This window comes from Mytilus galloprovincialis, chromosome 13, assembly GCF_965363235.1.
Source record: "Mytilus galloprovincialis chromosome 13, xbMytGall1.hap1.1, whole genome shotgun sequence".
NCBI classification, from domain to species: Eukaryota; Metazoa; Mollusca; class Bivalvia; order Mytilida; family Mytilidae; genus Mytilus; species Mytilus galloprovincialis.
Genome location: NC_134850.1, coordinates 20,172,337 through 20,186,602, shown reverse-complemented (window position 1 = coordinate 20,186,602; position 14,266 = coordinate 20,172,337). Strand labels below are relative to the sequence as shown.

Here is a 14,266-nt window from a genome sequence, read left to right as displayed (position 1 = left end):
AAAATAAACAACAGGGGATCCTATAGAACGTCATATAGTAGATAAATAATATTGAGAAAACAGGGGATCCTGCAGACCGCCCAGGGGGATACTATAGAACGACCTATAGTATAAACATGAACAACAAACAACAGGGGACCCTATAGAACGTCATATAGTAGATATATAATGTTGAGAAAACAGGGGATCCTGTAGACCGCCTAGGGGATCCTGTAGAACGCCCTATAGTATACACTTGAAAAAACAAACAACAGGGGATCCTATAGAACGTCTTATAGTAGATAAATAATGTTGAGAAAACAGGGGATCCTGCAGACCGCCCAGTGGATACTGTAGAACGCTTTATAGTATACACATGAACAACAAACAACAGGGGGTCCTATAGTAGATATATAATGTTGAGAAAACAGGGGATCCTGTAGACCGCCTAGGGGATCCTGTAGAACGCCCTATAGTATACACTTGAAAAACAAACAACAGGGGATCCTATAGAACGTCATATAGTAGATAAATAATATTGAGAAAACAGGGGATCCTGCAGCCCGCCCAGGGGGATACTATAGAACGACCTATAGTATAAACATGAACAACAAAAAACAGGGGGCCCTATAGAACGTCATATAGTAGATATATAATGTTGAGAAAACAGGGGATCCTGTAGACCGCCTAGGGGATCCTGTAGAACGCCCTATAGTATACACTTGAAAAAACAAACAACAGGGGATCCTATAGAACGTCTTATAGTAGATAAATAATGTTGAGAAAACAGGGGATCCTGCAGACCGCCCAGGGGATACTGTAGAACGCCCTATAGTATACACATGAACAACAAACAACAGGGTGCCCTATAGTAGATATATAATGTTGAGAAAACAGGGGATCCTGTAGACCGCCTAGGGGATCCTGTAGAACGCCCTATAGTATACACTTGAAAAACAAACAACCGGGGATCCTATAGAACGTCCTATAGTAGATATATAATGTTGAGAAAACAGGGGATCCTGACCGCCCAGGGGATACTGTAGAACGCCCTGTAGTATAAACATGAACAACAAACAACAGGGGACCCTATAGAACGTCTTATAGTAGATAAATAATGTTGAGAAAAGAGAAGATCCTGTAGACCAACCAAGGGATCCTATAGAAAGCCTTATAGTATATACATGATAAACAAACAGCAGGGGAACCTATTGAAAGTATTATCTTAAATGCATAATTTTTATAAACAGGGTATCTTGTAGATCGTTCAGGTATTCTGTAGAACGCCCTATAGTATATACTTGAAAAACAAACAACATGGGATCCTGTGGAACGTCTTATAGTAAACAATACTGTTGAGAAAACAGGGGATCCCACAGACCGATCAAGGGATCCCGTAGAAAGCCTTATAGTATATACTTGATAAACAAACAACAGGGGAACCTATAGAACGTCTTATAGTAGATATATAATGTTGAGAAAACAGGGGATCCTGTAGACCGCCCAGGGGATCCTGTAGAACGCCCTATAGTATACACTTGAAAAACAAACAACAGGGGATCCTGTAGAACGTCTTATAGTAGATATATAATGTTGAGAAAACAGGGGATCCTGTAGACCGCCTATGGGATCCTGTAGAACGCCCTATAGCATACACATGATAAACAAACAACAGGGGATTCTATAGAACGTTCTCTTAGCCTAGTAGATACATCAAAAACAAACAATAGGGTATCCTATAGAACGTTCTATAGTTTATATATTATGTTCCGACAACAGGGGATCTGGAGAACACATAGTATATACATGATAAACAAACAATATGGGATCCTATATATATTTTTTCCCAAAATTACAGGGCCCATAAAGGGCATAGAATCAGATAGAATTGATTTACATAATTGGTAACAACAACAATAATAGAGGCATATACATATATATTTGGAATATAAGCATTGGTCAGAATCAAGCCAAAAACCACATATATATTGTGAATAAAAGAATAATAAAATTACATTATATATGTATTCATTCTCAAATTGTTTACTTGACTTAGTGTCAGTGTTCATATCTGATCTCCTTAATTCAATAGTTATCAAAGGTACCAGGATTATAATTTAGTACGCCAGACGCGCGTTTCGTCTACATAAGACTCATCAGTGACGCTCATATCAAAATATTTATAAAGCCAAACAATTACAAAGTTGAAGAGCATTGAGGATCCAAAATTCCAAAAAGTTGTGCAAAATACGTCTTAGGAAATCTATGCCTGGAATAAGAAAATCCTTAGTTTTTCGAAAAATTTAAACTTTTGTTAACAGGAAATTTATATAAAAAAAAAAAGATTATTGATATTCATGTCAACACGGTGTTGACTACTGGGCTGGTGATACCCTTGGGGAAGAAACGTCCACCAGCAGTGGCATAGACCCAGTGGTGTAAATAGTTATCAAAGGTACCAGTACGCCACACGCGCGTTTCGTCTACATAAGACTCATCAGTGACGCTCATATCAAATATTCAAAACAGTCACCAATATAACAGCCAAGTTTTTCCATAAGAGTAACATTTTCTTGGGTCAAGAGCCATAAAAATTTAGAAGATTTATTTAAATTTATAAAATTATAACAATTGTTAGAAATGTCTTGGAAAAAAATCGTCCCTTTGAATATCATAAAGAGAGCATTCTAATAAAAAATGAAGCTCATCTTCAACTTTACCGAGTGAGCAATTAGAACAAAGACGCTCAGATCTTTCTACATGTTTTTTTTTGAATATCTGGTTGTCTCCATTTTTAAAGAGTGAGCGCTTATTCTTAATTTACAAATTGACTGTCTTTTTTTGAAGTCCTGTAATTCTAAATATTTTTCTTTTTTAAAACAATTTTTTCCCTTTTTCGGAGTTAATTGTTTGAAATTTCAATTTATTCCAAAATGTGAAATTACTTTTACATAGTTTATTTTTAACATACTGACTGACATAAAGAACCAATTGATTGGTCAAAATTTGGTAATTCAATCTCTCTCTGAATATAATCTATACTAGAATACCATGTATTTACATTAGAACTTTATGTAATTGTATGTTTACAACATATAAATGCATCAAATAATAATCCTTCTTTCAAACGTTCCAGTCTATGACAATATTTTAACATTGATAAAATTATAGTAAAATACATAGGAAATCTACCAATCTCTGACATTACAGCTATATTACTTGACTTTCTGTTTACACCAAGAATATATTTCATAAATTTGGTATTAGCTTTTTCAGAAGAATCCTGACCAAAAACTTGTTCCTATAGAACGTTCTATACTATAGTAGATATATATATATATAATATTCAGACAACAAGGGATCCTGTGGACTGCCCAGGGGGATCCTGTAGAACGTCCTTTAGTGTATACATGATAAACAAACAATATAAGGGATCATATAGAACGTTTTGTAGTAGATATATAAGGTTCAGACAACAGGGGATCATGTAGAACGACCAGGGGATCCTGTAGAACGCCCTATAGTATACACATGAACAACAAACAACAGGGGGCCCTATAGTAGATATATAATGTTGAGAAAACAGGGGAGCATGTAGACCGCCTAGGGGATCCTGTAGAACGCCCTATAGTATACACTTGAAAAACAAACAACAGGGGATCCTATAGAATAGTAACTTTATTGTAAACAAGTAACAATGGTTCCTATAGAACGTCCAGCTATAGTAGAATGGTCAGACAACAGGGGGTCAGATTACAGATTCGTTTCTTTAAACGCAGACCAGTTTAAACACCCTCGCACACTCCTGTAAAGCCTTACTTAGTACGTGTAACATGTTTAACATGTGTAAGCTATATCTTTTTTCAATTTGCCTACATAAAAATACTCTTTTAAACGGTTAACTCCATAGTATATCCAAAGCCATGGGACCACGTGCATGTGACATTTGCAGGTCTTTACAACATAATTAAAGGCACTAAGTTCTACTGTTTATCATATCTATATGAAATGTATCATGTGTATTTTAAAAGGAATCTGTATATATTTGTACTATGATATATGCTACTGTAATGCGGTACATTTTCCTTTTTTTCATGTGATAAAAAAAAATAAAGCAAATTCACCATGTTACATGAAAGTTAATGATTTTGAATCGTTTTTTTTTTTAATAGTTGTACATGTTGAGAATATTCTATTTTTAGAATAAGTATTTTCAGAATCGTTTATAAATAGCCTATAAATAGAATATGCATAATTCATGAATCGTGACGTAGGGCGGTCTACGGGATCCCTTCTTCCGCTTACCGCTCTTCTGACTAGAGGTAATCGGTAAAGAAAAACGGACGACGCTGTAATTGTTTAGCTTGTTAAAAATGAGCTAGCACAAACGAACTAAGATGTCAACATAATGTGAATATGATTACGAATCAGGTAAAATATTTATTGTTAAGTTTATCACCTCATTGTATCATCATATGATAGGTAAATGCGTGAATTTTTGATTTTCAGTGTCGTTAGGGTTCAAACTTGTAATCATGCCATCCTTTTATTATTTTTTTTAAATACTATCCAATGGTCGGAACACCTTGATTTTCTCCTAATTTGTAAAGTTGATTATGTTGCATGATATATATTTTTATCGGTGGAAAAAATTGATATGCAGCAAAGATTGGCAGTTTTTAATTTGTGTTGCTATGTGAAATAAAGGGAAGTAAATTAAAGTAAAAGAAGGCGCGCTTTTTCAAATAGTAAACAATTTAATTCAGATGCATAGTATTTTGTCAAATGATAAAGAATATCCTAGAAACTTGCTAGAAATTCATCTAATTTATAAAAGATATACAACATGACATACTGAAATCTGAAAAGGGGTAAAACCACCATACCTTGAACAAATTCAGTAAAAAAAAAGGGGGGGGGAAATGCTACGAAATTTGGATTTTATTTATTTGTTGTCGACAGCCAAAAGATGATTTGACATGCAACTAACTACTTTTTCAATTTCCTTGTAAAGTAAAATTGGCTTTTTTGGGGGTCTCTGTTCATTGTGGTCTAATATTTTCAGGTTCTCTTTGGATTGCCAAATAATATTATAATCATCTAATTGAATGTTCAAATTATTTTGCAGCGATGGTCTGTATGGAAGGAAGACTGTCATAAACCCCAACAGTTCCGGATGGCCCTTTTAACTAATTGCTTAACATCAATAGCGATGTAAGATTCAAGTGTTTGATTTAGCACAAGTTTAGCCAGGTTTTCCTTGTAATTGTGGCAGAAAAACCACGAGACAGTGTCTGGCATTGAAAGGATATCAAACGGATGTTTTATGGAATGATTCTCGTACATATGGCAATCATATGCATAGGAATGTGGAGCTAGTCTCTTTCATGCAGCAATTTTTAATTTCCAATATAAACTCCGAAAAGACGAGAGCATAGAAATGTATACCAATGAGAAACATTCTTTGTGAATAAAATCATTCCAAAACTTAATTGTGTCATTAGTGTTGCATTATTTATCAGTAGAGATAATCAGATTCCAGTAATATTGCCCAACTGAAGGTTTTTGTTGGTAATGTTTTGTAAATCTTAGTTGTTTTGACAAGCTGGGCTGTGCAGGTTGCCCGGCTGCCCCTTTCAGTGTGAGACAATATTTTGTTTATTGTAAACAAAATCACTGATTCAAGACTGGAGCGGGCCCCTTTTAGGCAGTTAGTGCGAACCCCTTAGGTTTCAACCATTACATGCAATACGGGGGGAGGGGGAAGATTTTTTTTTCCGAGTCAAACATTTTTCCTAATAATAGTACATTAAGATTTAACATATACTTTGCTATATGTAGTGTTTATATTTTGCCAACAAAATTCATTAAATTTGGGATCATAATATTGTTTAAGAAAAACCCTTACCCCCTCCCCTGTACATCATAAAATTGCATAATCTTCTGTAACACATTATAAGAATTCGAAGGTTCATATCATTTACAATATCATTCAAAAAATTTCTGGGATATTTTTTTTACTATCAACGTTGAACCTCGAGGTTACACACATTGTAGTAAAAAAAAATCCAATAAAAACGTTGAATGTAAATGATATGCACCTTTAAAATCTTATATTGTAGGACTCATGTTGTTCAAACATAATGTGTTGATCAATTATGTGATGATGATTTTGATAAAACTTCACATTAGGTAATCTTTCACGTATATTGATTACATTATATCGAGTTGTCCCAACGATATACTTGTCGGTGTGCTCGATCATACGAATTTACCGACATTCATATAGACAAAATGACACAACTTTGAAAAATTCTTGTGACGAAACTACATTTCGAAACACGTTAAAAATTGGATACTCAGAAAGCTACATTATTAAGGTTTGATATATATTTTTTTCAAAAAAAAAGAAAAATATGCAGTCAAATCTGGCAGTTTTTTACACACCCCTATGTTGAACAATAGGTTGTTCAATTAACAGCATGTTTGGCAATAAAAAAATCATATATTAACAAATTTAGCTTTAACATATACTTTATTTATAGTGGTTGTATAAAAGTTAGATAATGGTTTTGTGTTTTAAGAGATATTCATCCCTATGCATATCGGTTTTTATGCGTAAATTGTCTCTCCTGTTTTTAGACCTTTTCTGTCTCTTTCATAAGAAGAGTGACTTTTCTATTGTTCTAGTGTCACTGGAAATCCCACTGCACTCCTTTGCGGGAGATGCAAACAACAATCTTTAACTTCAACTCATTTATTGGTAAATGATTTGATTCTATATTGTTAATTTAAGATATACATTCATTGGTTAGTTTGACCGAAACCGAAAACTGTGAGTTCTTTCCGTATTTATTTGATTGTTTATTGTTTGTACTATTATATAGATCTATTGTATTTGAAATAAAAGTGAACACAAATTCAATAATTTTGCGACTTAGATCAAGGGGTACCCCTAGAGTATCGATATCAAAGGCAACACAAAAATCGGCCAATAAGTATATAAGAAAAAGGACAATACAAATGTTCAAGTAAAACAATCCCTATACATTTTTGTTTAGGGGCCAACTGAAACACGCCTCCGGGTGCGGGGGTTTCTCGCTGCATTGAAGACCCATAAGGGGCCTTCGGCTGTTGTTTGTTCTTTGGTCTGATTGGTGTCTCTTTGACACATTCCCCATTTCCATGCTTAATTTGACTATTAAGAAAAATAAAAGTTGTTCAAAACAAAAACTCGCACTCACAACCTGAAATGTAACTAGGTGATCTTGAAGGATATAAACAACACTTCAAAGAAAAACTCATCAGAAGATCGTTATATTCTTACTTGTTACCGGTATTCGATTGTGCAAATGTAGTTTCACGGAACCAAGAAAAAAAAACACGTACACGTATATTATTACAAAAAGCATCTAGCTAGGCAAGGTATCAAAATATCAGCAAAATAAATGCAGGTTCAAATATTGAAAGTCATGTTATGGCAGTTCTGTGTTTGTTTTTATACATCCGTCAAAATTTGACTGGACGTATTATGGTATACAAATGTCCGTCTGTCCGTTTGTCCATCTGTCTGTCCAGCGTAAACATGTCGCATCGTAACTTGAGAACGAATCATCCAAATTTCATGAAACGTATCATAGTTGTTTCTTATGGTGGTCAAACGATCTGTATACTTTTTGATGACAATAAGATTAAAACCTTTTGAGTTACGGGACTTTATAACTAAAACAGGGGTGTAATTTTTTGCACCACATGTCGCGCCGTTTCTCAAAAGCCATTTATGATTATTGCTTAAAACTTAATATACTTCTTAGTTTTATTAATCTAAAGATCTCTATACTTTTTGGTTTTGATTCAAAATTGTATTTAGAGATATTGATTTTTTTATATATATATAAAAAAAAAAAATGAGGGGGGGGGGAGGGGAGGGTAGAGTTATTATTTTTTTTTATAAAATGTTTTGGTGATGGTGATGTGTTCGTAGATCTTACTTTACTGAATATTCTTGTTATTACAATTTTCTATAATATCTATAATAAACTTGGCCCTTAAGTTACAGAGGAAAATCTTTTGTAAAAAAAAAATCAAATTTACCAAATTATTGAAAATTGTTAAAAATTGACTATAAAGGACAATATATTTGTGGAACTTACATTGCTGAACATAATTGATGTTTACAGTTTATCGCTATCTATAATAATATTCAAGATAACCAAAAACGGCAAAATTTCCTTAAAATTACCAATTCAGGGGCAGTAACCCAACAACCAGTTGTCCGATTTATCTGATAATTTCAAGGCAGATAGATCTTGACTTGATAAACAATTTTACCCCATGTCAGATTTGCTCTAAATGCTTTGGTTTCAGAGTTATAGGCCAAAATCTACATTTTACCCCTATGTTCTATTTTTAGCCATGACGCATCTTGGTGGGATGGCCGGGTCACTGGACACATTTTTTAAACTAGATTCCCCAATGATGATTGTGGCCAAGTTTGGTTAAATTTGGCCCCGTAGTTTCAGAGGAGAAGATTTTTGTAAAAGATAACGACGGACGACGGACGCCAAGTGATGAGAAAAGCTCACTTGGCCCTGTGGGCCAGGTGAGCTAAAAAATGGGGGTTCTCACATGTCACGCCATATGTATGAAACTATAATTCATGATTATTGCATAAAAATTCACACACAAGACAACGCGGACGTATGCGCTCATGGCGCAGCTGTTCATTAAACAAGTATTGCTGCGCATGTATCTTCATACGCTGACGTCATCGAATGCAACATGGAGTTCTTTATTGCTTCATATACCGTATACTGGGTTGTTTTTGCGGGGTGTGAATTTTCGCGGATAGAATAAAATCTCCAAATTAAATCCCGCAAGTGAACATGCAAAGGTATGATAAAAGTTATGAATCCGCCAAAATAATAACTTCCAAAATATTTCGCATGTATACCTTATTCAATGAAAATCGTGAATTGTTACACCTACGAAAATAATCCGCTAAACGGTATATTAATATAACCAATGAAATTTCAAGATATTTGTTTTATTAGAACATACTCACCCCTTCTCGTCCAATAAAAAATCAGTTTTTTGCCCTCTAATTTTCATAGTACATGGTTTTCCATGCACTATGAAATGTTAGAACATACTCACCCCTTCTCGTCCAATGAAAAGTCAGTTTTTTGCCCTCTAATTTTCATAGTACATGGTTTTCCATGCACTATGAAATGCTATACATGAATGACTTTTCATTGTCAGTTAATTATGAAAGTGAACTCTTAATAGCTGCACTAACGAAGTGTACAATCCCCTAAGACATTTTCCTTGGGAAAATAGCCTACTGATTAGAAACGAAAGAGCAAAGATTAAAATAAAAATATTTTGAATTTTGCAAAATTTCATGCATTTTTTAATGGTACACATATATAGAATACACAAAAAAATAATAGGATAAATAAAATGATATTTATTTCATTTATATACCTTACATTTGAGGGAATTATTTTCTTTTTCTATAAAAAAACACATTGCCAGACTGCTGATATATAGCAAAGGATTGTTTTCGGAGAAACACAATACATTTAAATTTATCAATAAAAAGTAAACATATAATGTTCAATTGTTGTATGGTCTGAATTCAAATATTCATACAGAGAGTTTCATATTTATAAAAAAAAATCAAATTTCAAAAAGGGGATTTATGTAACATTGTGTTGCTTTTTATAATAAAAAAAATCTAAAGATATATGCTATAAGTATTAAATTTTACCTGGAGCAGAAGAAAAACAATTTATCCATCACAAACTATGTCAGTGCTATTTCATTTCATCCATTGAAATTACCATAACCTATGTATTATATTTAGTTCATTATAAAAAGTGAACTCTTATTTAGGTTTGAATATTACAATGGGAAAGGATAGTTTTGTAAGGTCATTCGAAAGTGTGAATATGTTCTAAATTGGTCAGACAATACTTGGTCATGTTTTATGAAGATTTAAGCCCTCGGCTTCGCCTTGGGCTTAAATCTTCATAAAACATGACCAAGTATTGTCTAACCTATAAATAAAATTGAGATTGGGAATGGGGAATATGTCAAAGAGACAATAACCCAACCAAAGAGCATACAACATTTCTTTGTCAAAATGTCCAAACGTCTTGAGAAATATATATCAGTAAAAATCATGCATATCAGTCATATCATAGTCATGATAATATAACGCATAATAGCGTTTGCAGGTACATGTACCTAGATACATGGGTCGTCTTATTGGCCATAATGCAAGCGAATGCATTACAAGAATTGTATGCATGCTCCTTATTTACATAATATTACGGACGTACATTGTACTTAGCTTATATACAGGCATTTTCCTTTTGAAAACTATCATCAGTTGTGTTTATACCTCGTACTTTATAACATACATAGACAATATATACTGTCATTTCGTGACTATACATAATTTAACTAGATGCTCTCAAGAGCATGTGTCGCTCACCTGCATTTACTGATGCTTAGATAATCATGTAAAATAAGGTTAAAATCATAATTAATAGTATACAGTTATTTATTATGTACATGTAACTATGCAATAGATCAAAATATATTTCCCGAGGTATGAAGATCAGCTCATTGTTCTATTGCCCTCAGCCGAAGATCAGCTCATTGTTCTATTGCCCTCAGCCGAAGATCAGCTCATTGTTCTATTGCCCTCAGCCAACGGCTGAGGGCAATAGAACAGTGAGCTGATCGTCATACCGAGGGAAAGATATTTTGATCTATTGCACTGTTACACATTCAATAACTGTTTTATTACCTAATACATACTGAGTACCTAATAAATACATAAAAACATTTAAAAGACCCAATTTGATTGGACAACATGAATACCTTTCTACTAATCAGATTTCAGAATAAGAGGTCATAACAGGTCAGTGCTATAGACTGCACACAGGTGCAATAGAACGATAATTTCCAGTGCAATAGACCATGGAACAAAAAATGGCAGAAAAAAAGCAAATAATATAGAAATATTAATAAAACAGTAAAATACTCTTTATTAGATAAAAATATTAAATATTAGATATTGATATAATGATAAAAAAAACCCGGCAAAACGGTAAAATTACAAACTCAGGGGCAGCAACCTAACAACGGGTTGTCGGATTCGTCTGAAAATGTCAGGGCAGATAAATCTAAATTCAATAAACATTTTTGCCACCTGTCAGATTTGCTCTAAATGCTTTAGTTTCATAGATATAAGCCAAAAACTGCATTTTATCCCTATGTTCTATGTTTAGCCATGTCGTCCATATAGCCATGCATGTTGGTTGGCAGGCGTGGTCATCGATCGGACACATGTTTTAAACTAGATACCCTAGTGATGATTGTGGCCAAGTTTGGTTAAAATTGGGCCATTAGATTCAGAGAAGAAGGTTTTTGTTAAAGTTAACAGACGACGACGAAGACGGACGACGGACGCCAAGTGATGAGAAAAGCTTATTTGACCTTTCAAGTCAGATTGGCTAAAACTGTACCTATATATTAGCATATGAAAGTCATATTACACGGAGTTTAATGAACAGCGTGATTATCATTGAATATAATTAAGGAGTAGTTGATAACATAAATAGAATAATTTGAAGTAAAAGTTAAGAAATCAGAAGATAGTACTGTAACAAAATCGACGTTCCTGAATTAAAGATTTTGCTAATTTTCAGGTAGGCTTCAACAAGTGGATATATGAAACACCTTTTAGGAATTTATAAGTTAACTGCGATTGTCGATTCCCTAAAATTGTGTGATGACGTTGTTTTAATCGTGCCGATATATCTATAAAAAATAAGATGTGGTATGATTGCAAATGAAACATCTCTTTACACCATGACACAGAAATTTACAACTATAGGTCATCGTACCGTCTTCAACAATGAGCAAAGCTAATACCGCATAGTCAGTTTTAAAAGGCCCCGAATTGACAATGTAAAACAATTCAAACGAGAAAACTAACGGACTTATCTATATACAAAAAAAATTAACGAAAAACGAATAGGTAACACATAAACAAATGACAACCACTGCATTCCAGGCTCCTGACAGGCACATACATACATAATATGGCGGGATTAAAAATATAGTGAAATCCCAACCCTCCCCCTGACCTGGGACAGTGGTACAAATGTATAGTAGTACAACATAAGAACGAACTATACAAATAAGTTGAAAATGGCTTTACTCATCAAATGGACAAAAATACAAGTGGACGTGGCCGGGTACTTGTACATCCCAACAAGAAATGGACACTAGGAACAGATTTGTTAGCATGTTTTTGAGTGTACTAATGCAGTTTGCAATTACGTTTTTCAGTATTTCAAGCATTTGCATAGTTATATATAATGTCATAATCTATGTTAAACGTGTCGGACTAACGGGGTGTCGGACTAGTGGGGTGTCGGATTAATACGGTGTCGGACTATTGGGGTGTCGGAATATCGGGGCGACCCCTAGAAATTTTATATTTTTGCTGCCAAAACTTGATAAAAGAATGGAGAGTAATGGATCTATGGTCAGTATGGAACTTGGATTTAAATGGGGACTTGACATATTGTTGCAACCTTTTTAAAGTTGTTCTCATGTTCTTTAATCTCTTTTTTTCTCTCTCTCTAGGTCATAGCAGATTAATTAATTAACAAAGTCTAAGGATGGAAGTCAAAGAATATTTATTATAGAGCTATTTTAGGGTAATTGAATTCTACTAGTAATAGTACTATAATAATTGTTCTGGTCAAATGAGTATCTGATTGAATAGATCTACTGACAAAATTTTATTTTACAGCTTGATAATAAATGAAAAATGATATAATTCATTACAATTTGTATTTCTTGTATTGTATTAGGCATTCAACCTCTTCTTTATGAAAATAAATCTTGTACTTAATGATGTTGTGGACTGGTCTAAAGAGTGTATGTCTCTTTTGTTCTAAAATGACTAAATGTAATCTTGATTAAATAATCTTGCCTACAATTATTTCTTATTGTCAGTAATTGTTAGTCTTCTGATACTTATTATTTCATGTCTTTGTGGATTGTAGGATTCAAGCAAGTTTAGTACAGTTACAGTTTCAAGATGGATCAAAGTGTGTCAAGTTCTTCTCAAGTAGAGACAGTGTCTTGTGTTGAATATTTTGGACCTTTTTCTGAAAAACTTGGTATTTCTATTGAAATTTTGAATAAGTTCAAATATGTTGTAAAGGAAGTTCCTAATGGTTTTATTTGTGAATTGAGGTCATTTGGTCACAGTGAAGATCAATGTATTTCACATCTTTTTGCTCTTACTGGTAATAAAAGTTGTAACTATAATGAAAGCAGTGTAAGAAGGAAAATCAAGGATAGTGTAGATCAAATTAAGAAAATGAAAAAGAATAAGAATAAAGATGTTGAAGGGTTTTTAGGTAGTATTTTCAAATTTCCTGAAAGAAGGGAAGATGCAATTATTGGTTCTTTCAGTGATGATAGACAAGCTTTGGCAAAAAAGATTGTTGATAAAACAAAAGAAGTTGTAATAGAAAATAGGGTTTTAAAGAGGAAACTAGAAAACAAATCTGATAATTTAGATGAGGTCATTGATGATTACAATGTTTTAAAAGAGAGTTATGAGTCTCTTGTAATAAATGTAATACAATTATATCTGAGTGTAATTCAGAAACAATACAATTCAATAACAACAATGAAAAATTGAAAAGAACTTTAAACAAATTAGAGGAAAAATATAAAATTCAGTCTGAAAAACTAGACGCTAAAATTCAACAGCTTGCTGAAGCTAAGTCAAAGTTAGGGACATATGGCATTAAAAATGTAAATAAAAAGTTGAAAAGAAAGAATGAAAAAATAAAAATATTGACCCAAGATTTGAAATCAAAAACAGATGAAAATGAACAATTATGGGAAGAATTGGGTGAGAAGGAAGGAATAATTTTGAATGAAGATGTATTAAGAGAGGATTCAGAAAAATACAAAAATGAAATAGATGATTTGTGGGAACATTTATTTGAAAAAGAAGCTGAAAAGCATACACTTTCAGAACAGCAGCAAATATTAAATAAACAAAAAGTTGCTTTACAAAAAAGAGTGTCATTATTAAATAAAAAGTTTGAGAAAACTGTTAATGAAAAAAAAAATACTCAAAGAACAGCATGACATTGAAATAGAAAATTTTTAGTATGAGAAAAAAGATTTAAATGAGCAGATAAAGGGTCTAGAGAAAGTAAATGCATTTTTAGAGGGT

At 33.2% G+C, this 14,266-nt stretch overlaps 1 long non-coding RNA gene across 1 annotated transcript; it reads left to right on the top strand.

Moving 5' to 3' along the window:
• Positions 1–4,318: 4,318 nt before the first annotated feature.
• Positions 4,319–5,471, top strand: LOC143057086 (uncharacterized). Its single transcript, XR_012972627.1, has 2 exons — positions 4,319–4,410; positions 5,108–5,471. It is a non-coding gene; the product is annotated as an uncharacterized LOC143057086 (long non-coding RNA).
• Positions 5,472–14,266: the final 8,795 nt, after the last annotated feature.